The 15,000-nt window shown below is 39.0% G+C and overlaps 16 non-coding genes across 16 annotated transcripts in view; all 16 read right to left on the bottom strand.

The window, feature by feature from the left end:
• Positions 1–204: 204 nt before the first annotated feature.
• Positions 205–277, bottom strand: TRNAA-AGC (transfer RNA alanine (anticodon AGC)). Its single transcript has one exon. It is a non-coding gene; the product is annotated as a tRNA-Ala (tRNA).
• A 1,189-nt stretch (positions 278–1,466) lies between these two features.
• TRNAK-CUU (transfer RNA lysine (anticodon CUU)) lies at positions 1,467–1,539 on the bottom strand. The gene has a single exon. It is a non-coding gene; the product is annotated as a tRNA-Lys (tRNA).
• Positions 1,540–2,310: 771 nt separating this feature from the next.
• On the bottom strand, positions 2,311–2,383 carry TRNAK-CUU (transfer RNA lysine (anticodon CUU)). Its single transcript has one exon. It is a non-coding gene; the product is annotated as a tRNA-Lys (tRNA).
• A 771-nt stretch (positions 2,384–3,154) lies between these two features.
• TRNAK-CUU (transfer RNA lysine (anticodon CUU)) lies at positions 3,155–3,227 on the bottom strand. Its single transcript has one exon. It is a non-coding gene; the product is annotated as a tRNA-Lys (tRNA).
• A 353-nt stretch (positions 3,228–3,580) lies between these two features.
• TRNAA-AGC (transfer RNA alanine (anticodon AGC)) lies at positions 3,581–3,653 on the bottom strand. The gene has a single exon. It is a non-coding gene; the product is annotated as a tRNA-Ala (tRNA).
• A 771-nt stretch (positions 3,654–4,424) lies between these two features.
• Positions 4,425–4,497, bottom strand: TRNAA-AGC (transfer RNA alanine (anticodon AGC)). Its single transcript has one exon. It is a non-coding gene; the product is annotated as a tRNA-Ala (tRNA).
• A 1,616-nt stretch (positions 4,498–6,113) lies between these two features.
• TRNAA-AGC (transfer RNA alanine (anticodon AGC)) lies at positions 6,114–6,186 on the bottom strand. The gene has a single exon. It is a non-coding gene; the product is annotated as a tRNA-Ala (tRNA).
• A 1,190-nt stretch (positions 6,187–7,376) lies between these two features.
• Positions 7,377–7,449, bottom strand: TRNAK-CUU (transfer RNA lysine (anticodon CUU)). Its single transcript has one exon. It is a non-coding gene; the product is annotated as a tRNA-Lys (tRNA).
• Positions 7,450–7,802: 353 nt separating this feature from the next.
• Positions 7,803–7,875, bottom strand: TRNAA-AGC (transfer RNA alanine (anticodon AGC)). The gene has a single exon. It is a non-coding gene; the product is annotated as a tRNA-Ala (tRNA).
• A 345-nt stretch (positions 7,876–8,220) lies between these two features.
• TRNAK-CUU (transfer RNA lysine (anticodon CUU)) lies at positions 8,221–8,293 on the bottom strand. The gene has a single exon. It is a non-coding gene; the product is annotated as a tRNA-Lys (tRNA).
• Positions 8,294–8,646: 353 nt separating this feature from the next.
• Positions 8,647–8,719, bottom strand: TRNAA-AGC (transfer RNA alanine (anticodon AGC)). The gene has a single exon. It is a non-coding gene; the product is annotated as a tRNA-Ala (tRNA).
• Positions 8,720–11,181: 2,462 nt separating this feature from the next.
• TRNAA-AGC (transfer RNA alanine (anticodon AGC)) lies at positions 11,182–11,254 on the bottom strand. Its single transcript has one exon. It is a non-coding gene; the product is annotated as a tRNA-Ala (tRNA).
• Positions 11,255–13,289: 2,035 nt separating this feature from the next.
• On the bottom strand, positions 13,290–13,362 carry TRNAK-CUU (transfer RNA lysine (anticodon CUU)). Its single transcript has one exon. It is a non-coding gene; the product is annotated as a tRNA-Lys (tRNA).
• Positions 13,363–14,133: 771 nt separating this feature from the next.
• TRNAK-CUU (transfer RNA lysine (anticodon CUU)) lies at positions 14,134–14,206 on the bottom strand. The gene has a single exon. It is a non-coding gene; the product is annotated as a tRNA-Lys (tRNA).
• Positions 14,207–14,559: 353 nt separating this feature from the next.
• On the bottom strand, positions 14,560–14,632 carry TRNAA-AGC (transfer RNA alanine (anticodon AGC)). The gene has a single exon. It is a non-coding gene; the product is annotated as a tRNA-Ala (tRNA).
• Positions 14,633–14,977: 345 nt separating this feature from the next.
• TRNAK-CUU (transfer RNA lysine (anticodon CUU)) overlaps positions 14,978–15,000 on the bottom strand; it is a 73-nt gene continuing 50 nt past the window's right edge. The window contains exon 1 of the tRNA in view: positions 14,978–15,000. This exon is cut by the window's right edge and continues 50 nt beyond it. This is a non-coding gene — a tRNA (tRNA-Lys).

Raw genomic sequence — 15,000 nt, 5'->3', positions numbered from 1 at the left:
GAAGGTGTGAAATTTTCATTTTGAGATTGCATAAGAAATCAAATTCCTCTCACGTGCTATAGAATACCTAAACACTTTTGATTAAACCACTTTAGTTGTTATAATGACACCAAATTTGAAAGCCATCTGTGACTTTTCTGTTCTTACTCTGCAACAACCATGGCAATTACAAGTTAAAAAGTAAAATGTATGCAAATTTTAGAATGGAGAATGCGGGCATCGATCCCGCTACCTCTCGCATGCTAAGCGAGCGCTCTACCATTTGAGCTAATTCCCCTGTGTGCTCACTCAGCATCACATTTCAAAAGTAACGTTACTGCTGTCCACACTTTATTTTAAGTCTAATTGCCCATAACATGAGTGTTCAGTTCACTCCTAACTGATGCCTTAACTACACCTAGGGGATGTTTTACACTTCAGGTTGGCATGTTTAGTACTTGAATAGGAGTGATATCACTGTATGTTAACCTAGACTCAGGCCCTACCTAATCTTGGAGATACATTTCTCATGAATGAGTAACCAAGGGAGATACAATTTTTAGGAGTTAGTGCATGTCTAATGCAAGATTAATCACCATATTATGAGAGCCAATGCTATCATCCAGCAAAAAATACTCGTTTTCGCCCAACGTGGGGCTCGAACCCACGACCCTGAGATTAAGAGTCTCATAGCTCTACCGACTGAGCTAGCCGGGACCCAAATAAATATGGTATGCAGACTCATCATTTTTTATTAAGGAAAACCGTTTCTGGATATTCCTCTGCTCTTGTTTTGCAAGGAACTTCACTTTTATACATCCTTCAGAGGAAAGAATGTCAAGTAAAATAAGACGAAATGAAAATGGAAGGTGTGAAATGTTCATTTTGAGATTGCATAAGAAATCAAATTCCTCTCACGTGCTATAGAATACCTAAACACTTTTGATTAAACCACTTTAGTTGTTATAATGACACCAAATTTGAAAGCCATCTGTGACTTTTCTGTTCTTACTCTGCAACAACCATGGCAATTACAAGTTAAAAAGTAAAATGTATGCAAATTTTAGAATGGAGAATGCGGGCATCGATCCCGCTACCTCTCGCATGCTAAGCGAGCACTCTACCATTTGAGCTAATTCCCCTGTGTGCTCACTCAGCATCACATTTCAAAAGTAACGTTACTGCTGTCCACACTTTATTTTAAGTCTAATTGCCCATAACATGAGTGTTCAGTTCACTCCTAACTGATGCCTTAACTACACCTAGGGGATGTTTTACACTTCAGGTTGGCATGTTTAGTACTTGAATAGGAGTGATATCACTGTATGTTAACCTAGACTCAGGCCCTACCTAATCTTGGAGATACATTTCTCATGAATGAGTAACCAAGGGAGATACAATTTTTAGGAGTTAGTGCATGTCTAATGCAAGATTAATCACCATATTATGAGAGCCAATGCTATCATCCAGCAAAAAATACTCGTTTTCGCCCAACGTGGGGCTCGAACCCACGACCCTGAGATTAAGAGTCTCATGCTCTACCGACTGAGCTAGCCGGGCTCCCACTTAAATATGGTATGCAGACTCATCATTTTTTATTAAGGAAAACTGTTTCTGGATATTCCTCTGCTCTTGTTTTGCAAGGAACTTCACTTTTATACATCCTTCAGAGGAAAGAATGTCAAGTAAAATAAGACGAAATGAAAATGGAAGGTGTGAAATTTTCATTTTGAGATTGCATAAGAAATCAAATTCCTCTCACGTGCTATAGAATACCTAAACACTTTTGATTAAACCACTTAAGTTGTTATAATGACACCAAATTTGAAAGCCATCTGTGACTTTTCTGTTCTTACTCTGCAACAACCATGGCAATTACAAGTTAAAAAGTAAAATGTATGCAAATTTTAGAATGGAGAATGCGGGCATCGATCCCGCTACCTCTCGCATGCTAAGCGAGCACTCTACCATTTGAGCTAATTCCCCTGTGTGCTCACTCAGCATCACATTTCAAAAGTAACGTTACTGCTGTCCACACTTTATTTTAAGTCTAATTGCCCATAACATGAGTGTTCAGTTCACTCCTAACTGATGCCTTAACTACACCTAGGGGATGTTTTACACTTCAGGTTGGCATGTTTAGTACTTGAATAGGAGTGATATCACTGTATGTTAACCTAGACTCAGGCCCTACCTAATCTTGGAGATACATTTCTCATGAATGAGTAACCAAGGGAGATACAATTTTTAGGAGTTAGTGCATGTCTAATGCAAGATTAATCACCATATTATGAGAGCCAATGCTATCATCCAGCAAAAAATACTCGTTTTCGCCCAACGTGGGGCTCGAACCCACGACCCTGAGATTAAGAGTCTCATGCTCTACCGACTGAGCTAGCCGGGCTCCCACTTAAATATGGTATGCAGACTCATCATTTTTTATTAAGGAAAACTGTTTCTGGATATTCCTCTGCTCTTGTTTTGCAAGGAACTTCACTTTTATACATCCTTCAGAGGAAAGAATGTCAAGTAAAATAAGACGAAATGAAAATGGAAGGTGTGAAATTTTCATTTTGAGATTGCATAAGAAATCAAATTCCTCTCACGTGCTATAGAATACCTAAACACTTTTGATTAAACCACTTTAGTTGTTATAATGACACCAAATTTGAAAGCCATCTGTGACTTTTCTGTTCTTACTCTGCAACAACCATGGCAATTACAAGTTAAAAAGTAAAATGTATGCAAATTTTAGAATGGAGAATGCGGGCATCGATCCCGCTACTTCTCGCATGCTAAGCGAGCGCTCTACCATTTGAGCTAATTCCCCTGTGTGCTCACTCAGCATCACATTTCAAAAGTAACGTTACTGCTGTCCACACTTTATTTTAAGTCTAATTGCCCATAACATGAGTGTTCAGTTCACTCCTAACTGATGCCTTAACTACACCTAGGGGATGTTTTACACTTCAGGTTGGCATGTTTAGTACTTGAATAGGAGTGATATCACTGTATGTTAACCTAGACTCAGGCCCTACCTAATCTTGGAGATACATTTCTCATGAATGAGTAACCAAGGGAGATACAATTTTTAGGAGTTAGTGCATGTCTAATGCAAGATTAATCACCATATTATGAGAGCCAATGCTATCATCCAGCAAAAAATACTCGTTTTCGCCCAACGTGGGGCTCGAACCCACGACCCTGAGATTAAGAGTCTCATGCTCTACCGACTGAGCTAGCCGGGCTCCCACTTAAATATGGTATGCAGACTCATCATTTTTTATTAAGGAAAACTGTTTCTGGATATTCCTCTGCTCTTGTTTTGCAAGGAACTTCACTTTTATACATCCTTCAGAGGAAAGAATGTCAAGTAAAATAAGACGAAATGAAAATGGAAGGTGTGAAATTTTCATTTTGAGATTGCATAAGAAATCAAATTCCTCTCACGTGCTATAGAATACCTAAACACTTTTGATTAAACCACTTTAGTTGTTATAATGACACCAAATTTGAAAGCCATCTGTGACTTTTCTGTTCTTACTCTGCAACAACCATGGCAATTACAAGTTAAAAAGTAAAATGTATGCAAATTTTAGAATGGAGAATGCGGGCATCGATCCCGCTACCTCTCGCATGCTAAGCGAGCGCTCTACCATTTGAGCTAATTCCCCTGTGTGCTCACTCAGCATCACATTTCAAAAGTAACGTTACTGCTGTCCACACTTTATTTTAAGTCTAATTGCCCATAACATGAGTGTTCAGTTCACTCCTAACTGATGCCTTAACTACACCTAGGGGATGTTTTACACTTCAGGTTGGCATGTTTAGTACTTGAATAGGAGTGATATCACTGTATGTTAACCTAGACTCAGGCCCTACCTAATCTTGGAGATACATTTCTCATGAATGAGTAACCAAGGGAGATACAATTTTTAGGAGTTAGTGCATGTCTAATGCAAGATTAATCACCATATTATGAGAGCCAATGCTATCATCCAGCAAAAAATACTCGTTTTCGCCCAACGTGGGGCTCGAACCCACGACCCTGAGATTAAGAGTTTCATAGCTCTACCGACTGAGCTAGCCGGGACCCAAATAAATATGGTATGCAGACTCATCATTTTTTATTAAGTAAAACCATTTCTGGATATTCCTCTGCTCTTGTTTTGCAAGGAACTTCACTTTTATACATCCTTCAGAGGAAAGAATGTCAAGTAAAATAAGACGAAATGAAAATGGAAGGTGTGAAATTTTCATTTTGAGATTGCATAAGAAATCAAATTCCTCTCACGTGCTATAGAATACCTAAACACTTTTGATTAAACCACTTTAGTTGTTATAATGACACCAAATTTGAAAGCCATCTGTGACTTTTCTGTTCTTACTCTGCAACAACCATGGCAATTACAAGTTAAAAAGTAAAATGTATGCAAATTTTAGAATGGAGAATGCGGGCATCGATCCCGCTACCTCTCGCATGCTAAGCGAGCGCTCTACCATTTGAGCTAATTCCCCTGTGTGCTCACTCAGCATCACATTTCAAAAGTAACGTTACTGCTGTCCACACTTTATTTTAAGTCTAATTGCCCATAACATGAGTGTTCAGTTCACTCCTAACTGATGCCTTAACTACACCTAGGGGATGTTTTACACTTCAGGTTGGCATGTTTAGTACTTGAATAGGAGTGATATCACTGTATGTTAACCTAGACTCAGGCCCTACCTAATCTTGGAGATACATTTCTCATGAATGAGTAACCAAGGGAGATACAATTTTTAGGAGTTAGTGCATGTCTAATGCAAGATTAATCACCATATTATGAGAGCCAATGCTATCATCCAGCAAAAAATACTCGTTTTCGCCCAACGTGGGGCTCGAACCCACGACCCTGAGATTAAGAGTCTCATAGCTCTACCGACTGAGCTAGCCGGGACCCAAATAAATATGGTATGCAGACTCATCATTTTTTATTAAGTAAAACCATTTCTGGATATTCCTCTGCTCTTGTTTTGCAAGGAACTTCACTTTTATACATCCTTCAGAGGAAAGAATGTCAAGTAAAATAAGACGAAATGAAAATGGAAGGTGTGAAATGTTCATTTTGAGATTGCATAAGAAATCAAATTCCTCTCACGTGCTATAGAATACCTAAACACTTTTGATTAAACCACTTTAGTTGTTATAATGACACCAAATTTGAAAGCCATCTGTGACTTTTCTGTTCTTACTCTGCAACAACCATGGCAATTACAAGTTAAAAAGTAAAATGTATGCAAATTTTAGAATGGAGAACGCGGGCATCGATCCCGCTACCTCTCGCATGCTAAGCGAGCACTCTACCATTTGAGCTAATTCCCCTGTGTGCTCACTCAGCATCACATTTCAAAAGTAACGTTACTGCTGTCCACACTTTATTTTAAGTCTAATTGCCCATAACATGAGTGTTCAGTTCACTCCTAACTGATGCCTTAACTACACCTAGGGGATGTTTTACACTTCAGGTTGGCATGTTTAGTACTTGAATAGGAGTGATATCACTGTATGTTAACCTAGACTCAGGCCCTACCTAATCTTGGAGATACATTTCTCATGAATGAGTAACCAAGGGAGATACAATTTTTAGGAGTTAGTGCATGTCTAATGCAAGATTAATCACCATATTATGAGAGCCAATGCTATCATCCAGCAAAAAATACTCGTTTTCGCCCAACGTGGGGCTCGAACCCACGACCCTGAGATTAAGAGTCTCATAGCTCTACCGACTGAGCTAGCCGGGCTCCCACTTAAATATGGTATGCAGACTCATCATTTTTTATTAAGGAAAACCGTTTCTGGATATTCCTCTGCTCTTGTTTTGCAAGGAACTTCACTTTTATACATCCTTCAGAGGAAAGAATGTCAAGTAAAATAAGACGAAATGAAAATGGAAGGTGTGAAATTTTCATTTTGAGATTGCATAAGAAATCAAATTCCTCTCACGTGCTATAGAATACCTAAACACTTTTGATTAAACCACTTTAGTTGTTATAATGACACCAAATTTGAAAGCCATCTGTGACTTTTCTGTTCTTACTCTGCAACAACCATGGCAATTACAAGTTAAAAAGTAAAATGTATGCAAATTTTAGAATGGAGAATGCGGGCATCGATCCCGCTACCTCTCGCATGCTAAGCGAGCGCTCTACCATTTGAGCTAATTCCCCTGTGTGCTCACTCAGCATCACATTTCAAAAGTAACGTTACTGCTGTCCACACTTTATTTTAAGTCTAATTGCCCATAACATGAGTGTTCAGTTCACTCCTAACTGATGCCTTAACTACACCTAGGGGATGTTTTACACTTCAGGTTGGCATGTTTAGTACTTGAATAGGAGTGATATCACTGTATGTTAACCTAGACTCAGGCCCCACCTAATCTTGGAGATACATTTCTCATGAATGAGTAACCAAGGGAGATACAATTTTTAGGAGTTAGTGCATGTCTAATGCAAGATTAATCACCATATTATGAGAGCCAATGCAATCATCCAGCAAAAAATACTCGTTTTCGCCCAACGTGGGGCTCGAACCCACGACCCTGAGATTAAGAGTCTCATAGCTCTACCGACTGAGCTAGCCGGGCTCCCACTTAAATATGGTATGCAGACTCATCATTTTTTATTAAGGAAAACCGTTTCTGGATATTCCTCTGCTCTTGTTTTGCAAGGAACTTCACTTTTATACATCCTTCAGAGGAAAGAATGTCAAGTAAAATAAGACGAAATGAAAATGGAAGGTGTGAAATTTTCATTTTGAGATTGCATAAGAAATCAAATTCCTCTCACGTGCTATAGAATACCTAAACACTTTTGATTAAACCACTTTAGTTGTTATAATGACACCAAATTTGAAAGCCATCTGTGACTTTTCTGTTCTTACTCTGCAACAACCATGGCAATTACAAGTTAAAAAGTAATATGTATGCAAATTTTAGAATGGAGAATGCGGGCATCGATCCCGCTACCGCTCGCATGCTAAGCGAGCGCTCTAGCATTTGAGCTAATTCCCTTGTGTGCTCACTCAGCATCACATTTCAAAAGTAACGTTACTGCTGTCCACACTTTATTTTAAGTCTAATGGCCCATAACATGAGTGTTCAGTTCACTCCTAACTGATGCCTTAACTACACCTAGGGGATGTTTTACACTTCAGGTTGGCATGTTTAGTACTTGAATAGGAGTGATATCACTGTATGTTAACCTAGACTCAGGCCCTACCTAATCTTGGAGATACATTTCTCATGAATGAGTAACCAAGGGAGATACAATTTTTAGGAGTTAGTGCATGTCTAATGCAAGATTAATCACCATATTATGAGAGCCAATGCAATCATCCAGCAAAAAATACTCTTTTTCGCCCAACGTGGGGCTCGAACCCACGACCCTGAGATTAAGAGTCTCATGCTCTACCGACTGAGCTAGCCGGGCTCCCACTTAAATATGGGATGCAGACTCATCATTTTTTATTAAGGAAAACTGTTTCTGGATATTCCTCTGCTCTTGTTTTGCAAGGAACTTCACTTTTATACATCCTTCAGAGGAAAGAATGTCAAGTAAAATAAGACGAAATGAAAATGGAAGGTGTGAAATTTTCATTTTGAGATTGCATAAGAAATCAAATTCCTCTCACGTGCTATAGAATACCTAAACACTTTTGATTAAACCACTTTAGTTGTTATAATGACACCAAATTTGAAAGCCATCTGTGACTTTTCTGTTCTTACTCTGCAACAACCATGGCAATTACAAGTTAAAAAGTAAAATGTATGCAAATTTTAGAATGGAGAATGCGGGCATCGATCCCGCTACCTCTCGCATGCTAAGCGAGCGCTCTACCATTTGAGCTAATTCCCCTGTGTGCTCACTCAGCATCACATTTCAAAAGTAACGTTACTGCTGTCCACACTTTATTTTAAGTCTAATTGCCCATAACATGAGTGTTCAGTTCACTCCTAACTGATGCCTTAACTACACCTAGGGGATGTTTTACACTTCAGGTTGGCATGTTTAGTACTTGAATAGGAGTGATATCACTGTATGTTAACCTAGACTCAGGCCCCACCTAATCTTGGAGATACATTTCTCATGAATGAGTAACCAAGGGAGATACAATTTTTAGGAGTTAGTGCATGTCTAATGCAAGATTAATCACCATATTATGAGAGCCAATGCAATCATCCAGCAAAAAATACTCGTTTTCGCCCAACGTGGGGCTCGAACCCACGACCCTGAGATTAAGAGTCTCATGCTCTACCGACTGAGCTAGCCGGGCTCCCACTTAAATATGGTATGCAGACTCATCATTTTTTATTAAGGAAAACTGTTTCTGGATATTCCTCTGCTCTTGTTTTGCAAGGAACTTCACTTTTATACATCCTTCAGAGGAAAGAATGTCAAGTAAAATAAGACGAAATGAAAATCGAAGGTGTGAAATTTTCATTTTGAGATTGCATAAGAAATCAAATTCCTCTCACGTGCTATAGAATACCTAAACACTTTTGATTAAACCACTTTAGTTGTTATAATGACACCAAATTTGAAAGCCATCTGTGACTTTTCTGTTCTTACTCTGCAACAACCATGGCAATTACAAGTTAAAAAGTAAAATGTATGCAAATTTTAGAATGGAGAATGCGGGCATCGATCCCGCTACCTCTCGCATGCTAAGCGAGCGCTCTACCATTTGAGCTAATTCCCCTGTGTGCTCACTCAGCATCACATTTCAAAAGTAACGTTACTGCTGTCCACACTTTATTTTAAGTCTAATTGCCCATAACATGAGTGTTCAGTTCACTCCTAACTGATGCCTTAACTACACCTAGGGGATGTTTTACACTTCAGGTTGGCATGTTTAGTACTTGAATAGGAGTGATATCACTGTATGTTAACCTAGACTCAGGCCCTACCTAATCTTGGAGATACATTTCTCATGAATGAGTAACCAAGGGAGATACAATTTTTAGGAGTTAGTGCATGTCTAATGCAAGATTAATCACAATATTATGAGAGCCAATGCAATCATCCAGCAAAAAATACTCGTTTTCACCCAACGTGGGGCTCGAACCCACGACCCTGAGATTAAGAGTCTCATAGCTCTACCGACTGAGCTAGCCGGGCTCCCACTTAAATATGGTATGCAGACTCATCATTTTTTATTAAGGAAAACTGTTTCTGGATATTCCTCTGCTCTTGTTTTGCAAGGAACTTCACTTTTATACATCCTTCAGAGGAAAGAATGTCAAGTAAAATAAGACGAAATGAAAATGGAAGGTGTGAAATTTTCATTTTGAGATTGCATAAGAAATCAAATTCCTCTCACGTGCTATAGAATACCTAAACACTTTTGATTAAACCACTTTAGTTGTTATAATGACACCAAACTTGAAAGCCATCTGTGACTTTTCTGTTCTTACTCTGCAACAACCATGGCAATTACAAGTTAAAAAGTAAAATATATGCAAATTTTAGAATGGAGAATGCGGGCATCGATCCCGCTACCTGTCGCATGCTAAGCGAGCGCTCTACCATTTGAGCTAATTCCCCTGTGTGCTCACTCAGCATCACATTTCAAAAGTAACGTTACTGCTGTCCACACTTTATTTTAAGTCTAATTGCCCATAACATGAGTGTTCAGTTCACTCCTAACTGATGCCTTAACTACACCTAGGGGATGTTTTACACTTCAGGTTGGCATGTTTAGTACTTGAATAGGAGTGATATCACTGTATGTTAACCTAGACTCAGGCCCCACCTAATCTTGGAGATACATTTCTCATGAATGAGTAACCAAGGGAGATACAATTTTTAGGAGTTAGTGCATGTCTAATGCAAGATTAATCACCATATTATGAGAGCCAATGCAATCATCCAGCAAAAAATACTCGTTTTCGCCCAACGTGGGGCTCGAACCCACGACCCTGAGATTAAGAGTCTCATAGCTCTACCGACTGAGCTAGCCGGGCTCCCACTTAAATATGGTATGCAGACTCATCATTTTTTATTAAGGAAAACCGTTTCTGGATATTCCTCTGCTCTTGTTTTGCAAGGAACTTCACTTTTATACATCCTTCAGAGGAAAGAATGTCAAGTAAAATAAGACGAAATGAAAATGGAAGGTGTGAAATTTTCATTTTGAGATTGCATAAGAAATCAAATTCCTCTCACGTGCTATAGAATACCTAAACACTTTTGATTAAACCACTTTAGTTGTTATAATGACACCAAATTTGAAAGCCATCTGTGACTTTTCTGTTCTTACTCTGCAACAACCATGGCAATTACAAGTTAAAAAGTAAAATGTATGCAAATTTTAGAATGGAGAATGCGGGCATCGATCCCGCTACCTGTCGCATGCTAAGCGAGCGCTCTACCATTTGAGCTAATTCCCCTGTGTGCTCACTCAGCATCACATTTCAAAAGTAACGTTACTGCTGTCCACACTTTATTTTAAGTCTAATTGCCCATAACATGAGTGTTCAGTTCACTCCTAACTGATGCCTTAACTACACCTAGGGGATGTTTTACACTTCAGGTTGGCATGTTTAGTACTTGAATAGGAGTGATATCACTGTATGTTAACCTAGACTCAGGCCCCACCTAATCTTGGAGATACATTTCTCATGAATGAGTAAACAAGGGAGATACAATTTTTAGGAGTTAGTGCATGTCTAATGCAAGATTAATCACCATATTATGAGAGCCAATGCAATCATCCAGCAAAAAATACTCGTTTTCGCCCAACGTGGGGCTCGAACCCACGACCCTGAGATTAAGAGTCTCATAGCTCTACCGACTGAGCTAGCCGGGCTCCCACTTAAATATGGTATGCAGACTCATCATTTTTTATTAAGGAAAACCGTTTCTGGATATTCCTCTGCTCTTGTTTTGCAAGGAACTTCACTTTTATACATCCTTCAGAGGAAAGAATGTCAAGTAAAAAAAGACGAAATGAAAATGGAAGGTGTGAAATTTTCATTTTGAGATTGCATAAGAAATCAAATTCCTCTCACGTGCTATAGAATACCTAAACACTTTTGATTAAACCACTTTAGTTGTTATAATGACACCAAATTTGAAAGCCATCTGTGACTTTTCTGTTCTTACTCTGCAACAACCATGGCAATTACAAGTTAAAAAGTAAAATGTATGCAAATTTTAGAATGGAGAATGCGGGCATCGATCCCGCTACCTCTCGCATGCTAAGCGAGCGCTCTACCATTTGAGCTAATTCCCCTGTGTGCTCACTCAGCATCACATTTCAAAAGTAACGTTACTGCTGTCCACACTTTATTTTAAGTCTAATTGCCCATAACATGAGTGTTCAGTTCACTCCTAACTGATGCCTTAACTACACCTAGGGGATGTTTTACACTTCAGGTTGGCATGTTTAGTACTTGAATAGGAGTGATATCACTGTATGTTAACCTAGACTCAGGCCCTACCTAATCTTGGAGATACATTTCTCATGAATGAGTAACCAAGGGAGATACAATTTTTAGGAGTTAGTGCATGTCTAATGCAAGATTAATCACCATATTATGAGAGCCAATGCAATCATCCAGCAAAAAATACTCGTTTTCGCCCAACGTGGGGCTCGAACCCACGACCCTGAGATTAAGAGTCTCATAGCTCTACCGACTGACCTAGCCGGGCTCCCACTTAAATATGGTATGCAGACTCATCATTTTTTATTAAGGAAAACTGTTTCTGGATATTCCTCTGCTCTTGTTTTGCAAGGAACTTCACTTTTATACATCCTTCAGAGGAAAGAATGTCAAGTAAAATAAGACGAAATGAAAATGGAAGGTGTGAAATTTTCATTTTGAGATTGCATAAGAAATCAAATTCCTCTCACGTGCTATAGAATACCTAAACACTTTTGATTAAACCACTTTAGTTGTTATAATGACACCAAATTTGAAAGCCATCTGTGACTTTTCTGTTCTTACTCTGCAACAACCATGGCAATTACAAGTTAAAAAGTAAAATATATGCAAGTTTTAGAATGGAGAATGCGGGCATCGATCCCGCTACCTGTCGCATGCTAAGCGAGCGCTCTACCATTTGAGCTAATTCCCCTGTGTGCTCACTCAGCATCACATTTCAAAAGTAACGTTACTGCTGTCCACACTTTATTTTAAGTCTAATTGCCCATAACATGAGTGTTCAGTTCACTCCTAACTGATGCCTTAACTACACCTAGGGGATGTTTTACACTTCAGGTTGGCATGTTTAGTACTTGAATAGGAGTGATATCACTGTATGTTAACCTAGACTCAGGCCCCACCTAATCTTGGAGATACATTTCTCATGAATGAGTAACCAAGGGAGATACAATTTTTAGGAGTTAGTGCATGTCTAATGCAAGATTAATCACCATATTATGAGAGCCAATGCAATCATCCAGCAAAAAATACTCGTTTTCGCCCAACGTGGGGCTCGAACCCACGACCCTGAGATTAAGAGTCTCATAGCTCTACCGACTGAGCTAGCCGGGCTCCCACTTAAATATGGTATGCAGACTCATCATTTTTTATTAAGGAAAACCGTTTCTGGATATTCCTCTGCTCTTGTTTTGCAAGGAACTTCACTTTTATACATCCTTCAGAGGAAAGAATGTCAAGTAAAATAAGACGAAATGAAAATGGAAGGTGTGAAATTTTCATTTTGAGATTGCATAAGAAATCAAATTCCTCTCACGTGCTATAGAATACCTAAACACTTTTGATTAAACCACTTTAGTTGTTATAATGACACCAAATTTGAAAGCCATCTGTGACTTTTCTGTTCTTACTCTGCAACAACCATGGCAATTACAAGTTAAAAAGTAATATGTATGCAAATTTTAGAATGGAGAATGCGGGCATCGATCCCGCTACCTCTTGCATGCTAAGCGAGCGCTCTACCATTTGAGCTAATTCCCCTGTGTGCTCACTCAGCATCACATTTCAAAAGTAACGTTACTGCTGTCCACACTTTATTTTAAGTCTAATGGCCCATAACATGAGTGTTCAGTTCACTCCTAACTGATGCCTTAACTACACCTAGGGGATGTTTTACACTTCAGGTTGGCATGTTTAGTACTTGAATAGGAGTGATATCACTGTATGTTAACCTAGACTCAGGCCCTACCTAATCTTGGAGATACATTTCTCATGAATGAGTAACCAAGGGAGATACAATTTTTAGGAGTTAGTGCATGTCTAATGCAAGATTAATCACCATATTATGAGAGCCAATGCAATCATCCAGCAAAAAATACTCGTTTTCGCCCAACGTGGGGCTCGAACCCACGACCCTGAGATTAAGAGTCTCATGCTCTACCGACTGAGCTAGCCGGGCTCCCACTTAAATATGGGATGCAGACTCATCATTTTTTATTAAGGAAAACTGTTTCTGGATATTCCTCTGCTCTTGTTTTGCAAGGAACTTCACTTTTATACATCCTTCAGAGGAAAGAATGTCAAGTAAAATAAGACGAAATGAAAATGGAAGGTGTGAAATTTTCATTTTGAGATTGCATAAGAAATCAAATTCCTCTCACGTGCTATAGAATACCTAAACACTTTTGATTAAACCACTTTAGTTGTTATAATGACACCAAATTTGAAAGCCATCTGTGACTTTTCTGTTCTTACTCTGCAACAACCATGGCAATTACAAGTTAAAAAGTAAAATGTATGCAAATTTTAGAATGGAGAATGCGGGCATCGATCCCGCTACCTCTCGCATGCTAAGCGAGCACTCTACCATTTGAGCTAATTCCCCTGTGTGCTCACTCAGCATCACATTTCAAAAGTAACGTTACTGCTGTCCACACTTTATTTTAAGTCTAATTGCCCATAACATGAGTGTTCAGTTCACTCCTAACTGATGCCTTAACTACACCTAGGGGATGTTTTACACTTCAGGTTGGCATGTTTAGTACTTGAATAGGAGTGATATCACTGTATGTTAACCTAGACTCAGGCCCCACCTAATCTTGGAGATACATTTCTCATGAATGAGTAACCAAGGGAGATACAATTTTTAGGAGTTAGTGCATGTCTAATGCAAGATTAATCACCATATTATGAGAGCCAATGCAATCATCCAGCAAAAAATACTCGTTTTCGCCCAACGTGGGGCTCGAACCCACGACCCTGAGATTAAGAGTCTCATGCTCTACCGACTGAGCTAGCCGGGCTCCCACTTAAATATGGTATGCAGACTCATCATTTTTTATTAAGGAAAACTGTTTCTGGATATTCCTCTGCTCTTGTTTTGCAAGGAACTTCACTTTTATACATCCTTCAGAGGAAAGAATGTCAAGTAAAATAAGACGAAATGAAAATGGAAGGTGTGAAATTTTCATTTTGAGATTGCATAAGAAATCAAATTCCTCTCACGTGCTATAGAATACCTAAACACTTTTGATTAAACCACTTTAGTTGTTATAATGACACCAAATTTGAAAGCCATCTGTGACTTTTCTGTTCTTACTCTGCAACAACCATGGCAATTACAAGTTAAAAAGTAAAATGTATGCAAATTTTAGAATGGAGAATGCGGGCATCGATCCCGCTACCTCTCGCATGCTAAGCGAGCGCTCTACCATTTGAGCTAATTCCCCTGTGTGCTCACTCAGCATCACATTTCAAAAGTAACGTTACTGCTGTCCACACTTTATTTTAAGTCTAATTGCCCATAACATGAGTGTTCAGTTCACTCCTAACTGATGCCTTAACTACACCTAGGGGATGTTTTACACTTCAGGTTGGCATGTTTAGTACTTGAATAGGAGTGATATCACTGTATGTTAACCTAGACTCAGGCCCTACCTAATCTTGGAGATACATTTCTCATGAATGAGTAACCAAGGGAGATACAATTTTTAGGAGTTAGTGCATGTCTCGTGCAAGATTAATCACCATATTATGAGAGCCAATGCTATCATCCAGCAAAAAATACTCGTTTTCGCCCAACGTGGGGCTCGAACCC

This window comes from Triturus cristatus, chromosome 4_1, assembly GCF_964204655.1.
Source record: "Triturus cristatus chromosome 4_1, aTriCri1.1, whole genome shotgun sequence".
NCBI classification, from domain to species: domain Eukaryota; kingdom Metazoa; phylum Chordata; class Amphibia; order Caudata; family Salamandridae; genus Triturus; species Triturus cristatus.
Note: the sequence above shows the minus strand (reverse complement) of the source record. Positions and strands in the feature narration are given on the sequence as shown.